The 11,759-nt window shown below is 34.6% G+C and overlaps 5 non-coding genes across 5 annotated transcripts; 3 read left to right on the top strand and 2 right to left on the bottom strand.

Annotated features, from left to right (window-relative positions):
* Window positions 1–760: 760 nt before the first annotated feature.
* Trnam-cau lies at window positions 761–832 on the bottom strand. The gene has a single exon. It is a non-coding gene; the product is annotated as a tRNA-Met (tRNA).
* A 126-nt stretch (window positions 833–958) lies between these two features.
* Trnam-cau lies at window positions 959–1,030 on the bottom strand. The gene has a single exon. It is a non-coding gene; the product is annotated as a tRNA-Met (tRNA).
* A 615-nt stretch (window positions 1,031–1,645) lies between these two features.
* Window positions 1,646–1,717, top strand: Trnam-cau. The gene has a single exon. It is a non-coding gene; the product is annotated as a tRNA-Met (tRNA).
* Window positions 1,718–1,994: 277 nt separating this feature from the next.
* Window positions 1,995–2,066, top strand: Trnam-cau. Its single transcript has one exon. It is a non-coding gene; the product is annotated as a tRNA-Met (tRNA).
* Window positions 2,067–2,192: 126 nt separating this feature from the next.
* Window positions 2,193–2,264, top strand: Trnam-cau. Its single transcript has one exon. It is a non-coding gene; the product is annotated as a tRNA-Met (tRNA).
* The last annotated feature ends 9,495 nt before the right edge of the window (window positions 2,265–11,759 follow it).

Genomic DNA, 11,759 nt, shown 5'->3' with positions numbered 1-11,759 from the left:
GGGCGCCCTTAACCTATTTCTGCCAATCTTGTTTGTTTTTTTTGCAAAATTCTCGCAACAACTTATGGGGGAGCTGACACACAAGTGCTTCCAAGTGCGTGTCCGTGTGTCCCACGCGGGTGGTCGCTACGTAGACGATTCAATAATGATGCCCCCTGATGTAATGTGGCGGCTTTAGCCACGCAAAAACGGACTTGCCAGAATCATGGGCAATACAATACAGGCACAAAGTCAAAAAACCTTCGTAGGTACGCTTGGCCGCGGTGTCTTTTACTTCCTTGAACTTTATGACGTCATCCTATTCAAACAACGCTAAGCATCATAAACTATTGTTGTAGTAGTCTTATAAAATTGCCGGTGCCTTCTGTTGCCCTAATAAAATTGGTTCCATAAATGGACGGTCAAAAAAACTTGCCCAGTGATTTTTGCCGACGGGAAAAAAGGGCCAATGTTTTGGTTCGCCCGTCTACCTTTACGTAATAGTCGGTTGTCTTTATGCTAATAGTTTTAAGCTATTGGGTAATTAAACATTGTAAGTAAGCAAATAAATAAGATTTTAGGTGGTTAACACAGGAAAAAACTTAAAATGCTGTAGGAATGTTTCTTTTCTTCGAAATTAACTGTCAAAAAATTATTTTGTCAAGAAATAACAACTAGTTGTTTTCTCTTCACATAAAAAAAACCTAAGCACATCAAATTACTCAATTTATTTTATGAACATTCTAAAAGATTTCAAAATATTAATTTGCAAAATAATCATTAGCAGAGCGTGGTTTCGATCCACGGACCTCTGGGTTATGGGCCCAGCACGCTTCCACTGCGCCACTCTGCTTACATGATATACCGGTGAATAATTTCTTCCATACACATGGCTGATGCAATGTATCCAAAATGTTAAAAATGTATGAAACACCTCCTTAGATTACAAATACATTGGTGAATATACAAAAAGCAATGATAGCAGAGCGTGGTTTCGATCCACGGACCTCTGGGTTATGGGCCCAGCACGCTTCCACTGCGCCACTCTGCTTACACGATATCCCTGACGAATATTACTTCCATACCCATGGCTGACGTAATATCTAGTCATTTTGTTAGCCATGCCATATTATTAGCAGAGCTCTGTCTTATGAGTCCACCCAACTTAATGACCAGAATTTAGTACATTAAAAAAATCTAAAGAACATACAAAATTCTTAAGGTTCCAAAATCTGTATCATCGTCGAGTAAACTTAAATAATTACTGCTTCTACTCATAATTTACTTATACAATATTAAATTACATAAACGTGATTTCGATACACGTATCTTTAGGTTATGTGCTCAACATGTTCCAGCATTCATTACTAAAAACTTCCAAGTTTCTGAATCTTGGTACAACTTGGTTACTTTGGAACTTTGCCATATTACAAGCCTAGCCCAGATAGCTTATCTTATTTATTGTATTAAACGCTACACGAAGCTACGAAGATATTTTAATTGTTTCCTTTACCCCGATCTGCAAGTTACGTTTTATTTAACCGAGTTCATGGAATAAAGGTTACATTAGAAGTGGTATAGTATTTAGATAAGAATAACATTATACATTTGTGTATATTGCAGAAGCTTTGTCTATGGAAGAATTTATTTCCAAGAATACTATATGAGCAGAGTGGCGCAGTGGAAGCGTGCTGGGCCCATAACCCAGAGGTCCGTGGATCGAAACCACGCTCTGCTAACATTACTTTTTATATATTTGCTACTATATGTGTCATTAGCCATACATATGGAAGAAACTGTTTCACAGGACTATCATGTAAGCAGAGTAGCGCAGTGGAAGCGTGCTGGTCCCATAACCCAGAGGTCCGTGGATCGATACCACGCTCTGCTAATATTAATTTTTGTACATTCGCCAATGTATTCGTAATGTAAAGATATATTTGACTCGTCCAATATTTTGTGTGTATTGCATCAGTCATGTGTATGGAAGAAACTATTCACAGGGATATCGTATAAGCAGAGTGGCGCAGTGGAAGCGTGCTGGGCCCATAACCCAGAGGTCCGTGGATCGAAACCATGCTCTGCTAACATTACTTTTTGTATATTCACCAATGTATTTGTAATCTAAAGAAATGTTTGATACTTGTACAATATTTTGGATTCATTGCATCACTCACGTGTACGGTAGAAACTATTCACAGGATTCTCATGTAAGCAGAGTGGCGCAGTGGAAGCGTGCTGGGCCCATAACCCAGAGGTCCGTGGATCGAAACCACGCTCTGCTAATTTATATTTTTAACATTTTAAACTGTTTGCGATCATGTATTGTAGTTTGGGTAGTGACTAAAGCATTATCATTATATCCTTTTGCTATTTATAATCGTGTTCAAAGGTAGATCTTGATAGATGAAACAATATTGTAGGTGTGTGTTAAACCTAATTGTATTATTTTCCAATCACTGAATATCAATGCTCGTATTTTAACTTTTGTTCGTTGATTTTTGTTATTTCGAAATTGATTTGAGGCCATTGGCAACCCAATTATGTTCAGGCGTACCCGTTGGACTGTAACTTTCTGTTATTATTTTGAACATCTGTCAATTTCACGGGACAACGCTTCGGGTCGAAGAAACAGAACCCACCTTGTCAGATTGTCTTTGTTCGACGCTAGTTAAGCGGAAGAAAATAATTATATCGACGAATCGAAGACGACAGCCGCTGGATTGAATGTAAAATAATTATCGTTTCTTCAATTTATTTCAATCTGTTGTAAGGTGTACAAGATAAATAACTAGCTGTTTTGGATAATGATTACCTTCATATTTTCACCTCTTTGGTAAGCTACAAATTACTGTTCTTTTAAATATCGACGGTTCATTTTTATATTTTTGTTTAAAATATTTGAGAAACATTTAGGTAGGTACGTTAAAACTTAATTATTTGCAACAGCGTGCATGTATTGTAAATCCTTAATTCCATTACCGGGCAGCAGTAAGGTTGGAGAGAGATTACTGTTATTATTTTTTGTAAGAGTAAGTCATAAAATTGGTCATTTTATTTGAAAATCATATTGAAATATTAAAAAATCTGTAATTACCTGGCATAACAGTCTTTCTCCAATATGTATTCGATTTATTTACTACCTTCTGTTTCACTCGCATCCTCATGGAAGCAAAAAGAATTGCAAGAAGAGATTGCCTGCTTATGAGAATGCTACATATTAATAAGCAAACTGACATTTTTTTATACTAATGTTGACATGGATAAGAATAGCAAAATGCCGACCATAATAAAAGAGCATAAAATTCAAACTAACTCAGGTAGGTACACGACTTGCATTGTCCAACTTTTTCACTGGCAATTTAGGATCATAAGCGGCATTTTTGTACAACACAACTAAATTGCTCTACATAAAATAATTACGACATTCTGTTTGTTCAGTACATCTCAGTAAGGTAGGCTGTACTCGTGTAATTTTCTTGTTAACCTCTGGACATCGAGTCTTATTAAGTCATCAGAATTATACCACACCGGTACTTCAAGAGCGTGTTTTGTTTTTGAGCAAAAAGCTAAAGGCGTATTTTTGAAAATTAAATTGTTATGCCATCGGAGGTTTCGTGAGCGTATGTTTATTGAAGACTCCAATAATGTTGTTTTTAAGTTAAGGCTTTAACTAACAGTTTGTTTTGTGTTTTGACAGTCATCATTTATCGTATTGTATGATGTGGTGCCCACTGAGTGAATAATATATAGTTTTGCTAATTTCATTGTTCTTAGTCGAAATGAAAAGTTCACTGAACCACAACCATCATTGACCAACTATGTTCTACATGGCCTTTTCATAGAGGTTTATAAATTTAACTGGTTTATAAATCGGAATGATGATAACGATATTGAAAGGGTAATGAAAAAGGTTAATATTTTTGTATCGTCATGAAAATCGTACGTCTACATACCCACAACCCGTCGACAAAAAATGTTTGTCAATATCCACCGTACTTGAACAAAAATAGCTCTCAAATATCACCATATTCCAATAAAACGCACTCAAGTTCTAATCCGACGCAAGCTCCCGCAAACATTTTCAATTTTACCCGCATTCATCTAAAGCGTAATTTTCGTTCACTATTGATCTGCTATTCGTCTATTGCCTTTGTTTTTATACACCCACATGCGCTTTTATTGCGGCCTTGCAATTGCCGATGCAGCTGCAACCCTGTAAATAAAACTGGAATGGATGTTTTCAAATATAGTGTAAAATACAGTCTCATATGTGTAGGTAGTGTCAACATTGAGCACACTGTGCTATAAATGGGAAATTATCTAACTACAGCTACAATAGTTACACAGTTCATGGATTCCATGAATGACTGACCTTTTTTTCAATTATTGGCTACAAAACCCAAGAATTATGATTCCTTGAATGCAAAGAAGATAAAATTCTAGTTAAGAATTTTAAGCAAAAGGCAATCATTCTCTTACGGCTTCTCATTACCCATGCGTATTTAAAATTGCCAATAGAATTTCTCATTACTAAGCGTCCTTAAATCATTCCATAACACAAGATTTTGTAATTTACAAATAGGTGGTTAGTACGATAGTAACAGGCTTAAATCATAGAGGTAATGCATGCTAATCATTCTAACTATAAGGTGCATAGCTTCAGTCTTGATGGAAAACCTTTTCAACGTCTTGTGCATAAAACATGCATTTAAAACAAATATGATATTGAATTTCGAAAGTTACGAAATAAAGTTTTGTAATAGTTGTACCTATAAAGAAAATTTGAATCCTATCGCATTTATTTCTTAGGTATACATAATCCAATCTGACTTTTGGACTTCAAATTCGACAATTATCGCTTAGTTTATGATTGTTTTATGTATTACAATGGTAGGAAAAAGTAGGCAGCCAACTAAACAGTCCAAAAAGACAGCTTTTTAAAAAGCAGAAGTGTATCTAATCTTTATTGCCACTTTGAGGCGCAAAAACTGATCACGATTAAACAAAAAATATAAAAGGTGTGTTTCTATCTCCTTTTGGAGTTATTTATAGTTTAAACTTACTAATGGATTTGTTAGTTAACAACTAATGGGTACAATTTAATTGGTTTTAATTGTAATTCGTTAAGACGTCCAAATATGGGGGTGTCATAAGCTCTTCACCATATAAAACGAGCTTGATTGGAAGGAATGTTAAGCAATCATTAATATTTTTTTTTATTACGTTTATAATAGATAACCATGAATTGGCAGACTAACGTTTTGGGCTATAATTTAGATAGTTTTAGCTGGTTTAAATCGCATCTGAAAATAAAGATGTTTAGATGTAATTAATGTTACAAAGGCTGATGATTTTGCATTGCGTATACAAGGCTTTTCCAAATCACTTATCCAAATATATCAAAGATAAATTAAAATATAGGACTTAGTGGAAAATCACGTACACAAAATGAACAGTGAACTGCAGTATATAAAACGAAAACTCAAAAACCAGTTTCACAACAACCAAACACTGAAAGAAAAATCACAAAGCAAGAATTTTTGTTAAATAAATCCGAGTTGGTTTTTCACAGTAAACGGATTAAAGTGTGGTAGCTGGACCCATAAATCTGTAGATTAAACCAACCTATCCGGAGATAGCAATCTTGCGGCCGCCATTGCCCGCCATCGATAATTGCACCGATAACCGATATTCTCGAAAAACGTCTCAAAAGGTCTAGGAGTTTAGATAGACTCTATTGTTAGAGTTTTATAATGTTCCTCGGAAAAAGTTGGAAGCCTGATATGCGACAACTTTTGACCTTTACTTGAAAGGTAAGTACTGCTGGCATCTCGTTTACAGGGTAGAAATAAAATCAAGCTTTAAATATTTTTGCCTCGGGCTAGTTTCAATGTTCAATTTCTTGCAACATCAAGCCATAATCGTGAACATGTATGCTCATTGACATAATTACCCATAAAGAGTATTCAATTACTAACAGCATGTTATAATTCGATACGACTAATAAGTGTCGAAATTGACAAGTTTCTGACATAAGCACAGACGTCTCACAAATATGCATAATGTTTGCTCAAGCATATGCACATAAAAAGAGAGGACTTTAAAATAAAATAAAAGTTTGTCGACTATAAAATGGCCTCCTTAAACAATCCGACTGCGTTCGTAAATTCGATTGCCATATTGAAATAAATTGCTTGTAATCTTATACCCAAACAGCCAGAAAACAACTGAATGAGCAATATCAGGTTACCCAAGAGGAAAGAATGGTCTCACTTTTTGTCCTTTTGTATATTTTGTCATACGATTTACCTAAGGAAATACGAACAAAGTGAATCGATAACATTACTAACATAAGCCAAATAATGTTGATTCATTGATTCATTATTCAAATAATATTATGTTCCTGTAAAATCATCAAAACAATTTAATTTTATGAAAGCTTTTAAAACATTTATGACGGAAAAAGTTTACGATTGTAATTTTCATATGGAAGTCGATTACCACCATTAGTTTCACTAATTACACGATTTTACAACCACAATTTAGTTTTATGACTATTGGAACATTTTCTATCCGTAGTACACGGTACCGATGAACCATTAAGAAATTATCACAGTATCCTACAATTTTACATAATAAAAGGTTGTTAGCAAAATTTTGGTCATTTTTAAAGGAAAAGCAAGAGGAATTAAGTAATAAATTACAAAGCTATTTCCATTTCAACGATACAGCAGTGAAAATATTCAGAGAGTTTATATTTTGGAGTCGTATAGAAATAAAATATTCCTAACTTTCAAAGCTGCAGTATTTAGTGCTAAAACTGAATTTACACAAAATACGGCAAATAAAATACTTATTACCGAGTATTACCGACTGACTCCCGGTGAATATTTAAAGAAAAAAAACCCGCAAACTTTGAATAAGGTAAACCGTGGGCGTTCCGACAATGAGCACGTCACTGACTGGCCTTTGAGCTGTCAGCCTCTTGAAGAAACCGGGGCAATTACATTGAAAACTCCCGCAATGCTATCTTTAAGAAAAATAATACTAGCTTTGAGTCAACTGACGTAAGGGGCTTATTAGCACGCCCGCTGTGACGGCTAGTAGGCTCCGCTTTGTCTTAGACTCCGCTACATTATATAAATTACTTGTTTCCATGCTAAAAAATAATAAAATATTCCAGTAATAGCCAACATTTGTAACTGACAAGACTAATGCTATTTGCTATGAAAACAAAACAATTTCTCTGTAAGCAATCTCTTTGATCAAAGCAAGCACCTAATGAAGGGGAAATTCTATATTAAATTACTGACATCAGCTCCTGTTTTATAGGTTATGATGGGCGATTATTAGAGTCTCCTAATGAAACATTGATTAAACACCGAATAGCAAACGTGGGTAAATTAACTGAGAATACAACTAAGTGTTAATCACATGATGAATCAGTGAAGCCGTCGAAGCTCCAAGGCTTGCGCTCGTGATTGGTCAGTGCGGAGGAGGAGGTATGACCAAAGCCGCAGTAAACCCATTAAGATCTCAAATTACCCAGTACGCCCAAACCACGGATCGTGTGACTAATCGGTATTAAAGGTGCTGTTATGTCTTAATTAAATTATTCTCATAATTTCGTGGTAATTCTGTTGCGGTCGAAGAATTTTACTACGTTACAAATTTTGTACAATGGAGCAGCTTTCTGAAGCAAATGGAAGATCGACTGCGTTAATTAAGGGAGTTACATACAGAGCTACGTTTTAATAGAACATTTGGGATTACCTTTGATGTTGGCGGGGTAAAAAACGCTCGTTGTTAATAAAATGCACGATAGTACAGAAAACACGAAAGGCGTAAAGACTATTTGAATATACGCTGAACGTTATGCGAAATGGAATTATGCGCCAGCAGCGGCGGTTAATATTTTAGTGGTAACAGGCTTTTTCTATTACTCATAAAGGAGATAGTTTTGCTAGCTCAACCACGTGAATAGCCGGGGGAAATAAGGATTCCTTCGACCGTTAAATTTACGACTTGTCCCAAGGAAAGCCTTGTCTCCTTCCCGAGATCTCTTTTTATAATTTATTTGGTTTGTTACGACCGCACTTCCCCAGTTACTCTCATGAAAATGTATGTCCCGGTGGATGCACATTGAAAATTTGTCATTCATGAAAAATCTCTTTAAATTATTAAGTACAGAATGCTCGTTTTGAAGGATATTTTCCTCGGAGCTGAATAGCTTTTTGATTGCATTTTCAAAATATTTACTTGAAATTATTAAATATTTACTTGAAAAGCTGCGGAGCGCAGTAATAGAGGTCTCCATAATACCTATCATGTGGTCACGTCCAATCTTTTCGGATGGGGACTCTGCTCACAGGGTGTAAAATTTATGGAAATTGCATTTCCGAATTATGTCCGATATGAGGGTGAAATGCAAGTTCACGGTAGGATTTTCTTTAGGGTAAAACTACTGAACAGCAATATAGAACAGTCATAAATGTTTTCCCAGGCTGTTTGATTGAAAGAGCAATAATATATTTTTTCACTATTTCAATCTTTTCAAGCAAGATCATTAACATTTAATGTAATTCCGCTCATGTTACGAGTAAAGTGATTATTCTGAGACGTGCATTACATATAAAAACAAAATAACCGAATCTCATTAAGGACGTAAATAAAAAATTAACCCTTACTTCGCTGGTGCAATCTCTTTAAAGTTATAACAGGATCATAAACACAGAGATCCTTGGGGTTAAGACTCGCGTAATAAAAGGGAAACTTCATTAAAGTTGGCCAAAGATACCGGCCAAGTAATTCTGGACTTGATACAAGCTACCGACGGACAACGCCAAAGTATTATCTTTATATACATTTCTGAGGCAGCTATTATTATGTATACGAATAAGTTTATGATAGGTCTGATCAATATGCTATGAATTTCTTTATATTATTCGTATAGTAAAATTATTAATAGACTGCCTCGTTGGTCTAGTGGTCGCAAGCGCGGCTGCTGTGCTCGAGGTCTCAGGTTCGATTCCCGGGTCGGGCCGAAATCGCTTTGAGGGTTTTCTTAAACTTTCAAAAAGCAGCCCGTAGTCTGGAAGTTGGTGATTGATTCACCCGTGCATCGCAGAGCACGTAAATGTCGGTCCTGCGCCTGATCTCTTTCCGGTCGTGCCGGATTGCCTTCCCATTGGGTTATGAGAGTGAAGGAATAGGGAGTGCACCTGTGTCTGCGCAAATGCTGGCTGATCTCCTTAAATGAGAACAGCCGCCGTGGCCGAAATCGGCCGTGGACGCCATTACGCCATTATAGTAAAATTACATAACTTATAAAAGAACAAAGGAATATTTTAGTGTTTGAAAGTCTTAAAATTTTATTAACGTTCGTAATATTATTCTTATCATAATTTGAATATGAACTTTCATTTCTTACATAAAAAACTAGGTTCGTAAAATTTTCAAAGAATGTTTTTTTGGGATAATAAATAAAGAACAAACTTATGTATGTATGTATCGAGAGCATAATAATGTACTTTTCCATACAATGGTTTTAATAGTTTTAATAATACATTTAAAAAATAAATAAGATGAAATAAATATATTTTATTGTAGCAATGAAATAAAAGATCTTTTTTTATAGGGCTTATTTTGTAAATTTTTAACCTACATATATACTGTACGTAGAATATTTTGAATCTAATCTGTGCTTAGATATCAGGTACTTATTATAGTTACCATGCAGCTTACTTAGACCTTCTCAGCTCACAATAGGCAGCCAGCAAAGCTGTAATTAAAGTAACGAGACGTGAGCTTATCCTTTGAGACCAAAAACTCTTTATATCTTCAAAGAATAGGACGATGGAGTAACTCGCTAACTTCTGAAACAACTGTTTTAAGTTTTTTTTTTTTTTTTTTTTTAATATTTTGTCGTTTTTAAAGTACTTACCGAAAGTACACTGTTGCATGTAATTCATAATGAATAATTTTTCATAATCGGTGTATTCCATCTTAATCAATAGTTGTAGGCAAAATTTAAGCCATTCCTAGGCTGGAGAAAGAACTCTCTCATATGCACAAGACTGCAATAATAGTATAGACAACATGATTAATTATAATACACATTAGAACTTGAATCTAAAACCATAGGGGTTTCACAGATGCAAAAGTGTCCTTTAAAAGGAAAAAAATCATTACAGAGGCAAAACAAAGATATTATTTCAATACCAGTTTGTCAATGGCCACAAAAAAGTAGCACTAAAATAAACCAAACTCAGAAAATGTACTTTCTAGATTAAATCTTGGAAAATTGAAACGACCTTTTGACATCGCCATAAATATGAAAACTACAAAACTCATTTCATTTTAAAAATAATGTCATAAAAATAGTTAAATAAGAAGAGATGGCTCTGTTCTTCCTTTGGTGTAACCGTTCCATCTTCACAACTGTACATTTCTGGGCGTAGAGTAGAGTATCAATTCAGAGAGCGTGAGAGTGTTTTTTTTTTTCTAATTGTAGTGTTCTTCATTATTCTTAAATGAAGTGACGTTCTGATTTATTGAGTCATCGGTCATATAAGTAATATTATAACTTTTATAAAACTATATTTACCGATTTCTCATTATTTTCAATCAAATTGAAATCAGTTGTTGTAATTTAAAAAAAAAAGACAATTTCGATTTTTTTCAATTTACTCTGTGAAGGAATTGTCCCCTTGTAGATGTCCCCAACTTACTTTTAACCCCACAGAACAAAACAATTCTCTAACAGTGGTTGAATCAGAATTGTGAATGCACAAGACACGGCGCATTAACTTATTATCAAACGCCAAAGCTTTTTACCTTAACAATGGCACAAGAAAATCCTCCCAATAAGGTAACGAACGGGACAGATAATTGTCACAGTAATCTCTGATGTTTTAAGAGCTGTAGTTGCACAGCAGACAGAACGAGTGAAATAAAAATACTGAGACTGAAGAAATAAACGAAAGTATGCATTATTATGATGACGATTCTGAACAAGAATGCATGGAGATTCCTTGGATGTGAAATTATTTCGGGCTAAAATGTACCGCCTAATATTCTCGTTATCTCTTAATTTAAGCTGGGGAATCTTAATTGGAATTTTATAAATAACTGACATTGGTCAGTTAAATGGACCGAGGAATTATTCAGTCATATACATAGTTATGTTTGTATATTGTTAAGAAATTGTCATTAATCATGTTTGTTATTATTCGAATAACAAACATATTGATCATAACAAATAACATCAAAAATATTGTCTGTATATTTCATATTATTTTTTATAAAAATGCTGTAAATTTCATGACCCCAAATTAAAGGCATATAATACCAACATCGTTTCGATAAAAGATTTTGAGAATAAAAAAGTTAAGAACCTGATTGAGGTAAGAAAAATTACTTGAATGTTCGAGTCTATTGCTTTCTTAGTACCTGTAAAATCAATGAAGGAGTAGAGGATTGCGGTCCCCAGCCTCCCTCGTTGCAGGTTTTATGCATTCTAGATGATACGACGGAAAAACATACACAAAAGTAGTTATTTTTTATATTTGTTACCGTAAGCGTGAAAATTTACGCACGGCTTTAGATTCGTATTGGCAAATATACGAATGAAAATAAATTATTGACGATAGCTTTTTTTGTTCTTCTGTTTTGGTAACACGAAAAACGTGAGGAGTAATTTTTAATTTGGATAAAAGTTCTCCAGGGATTGTTGGTGGCTGAATATTTTGGTTGGAAGAAAAACGTGTCACAAAAAA

The sequence above is a fragment of the Helicoverpa zea genome, chromosome 14 (genome assembly GCF_022581195.2).
Source record: "Helicoverpa zea isolate HzStark_Cry1AcR chromosome 14, ilHelZeax1.1, whole genome shotgun sequence".
In the NCBI taxonomy this organism is placed as follows: domain Eukaryota; kingdom Metazoa; phylum Arthropoda; class Insecta; order Lepidoptera; family Noctuidae; genus Helicoverpa; species Helicoverpa zea.
The sequence above is the reverse complement of the archived record's forward strand: the minus strand, read 5'-3'. Positions and strand labels throughout refer to the sequence as shown.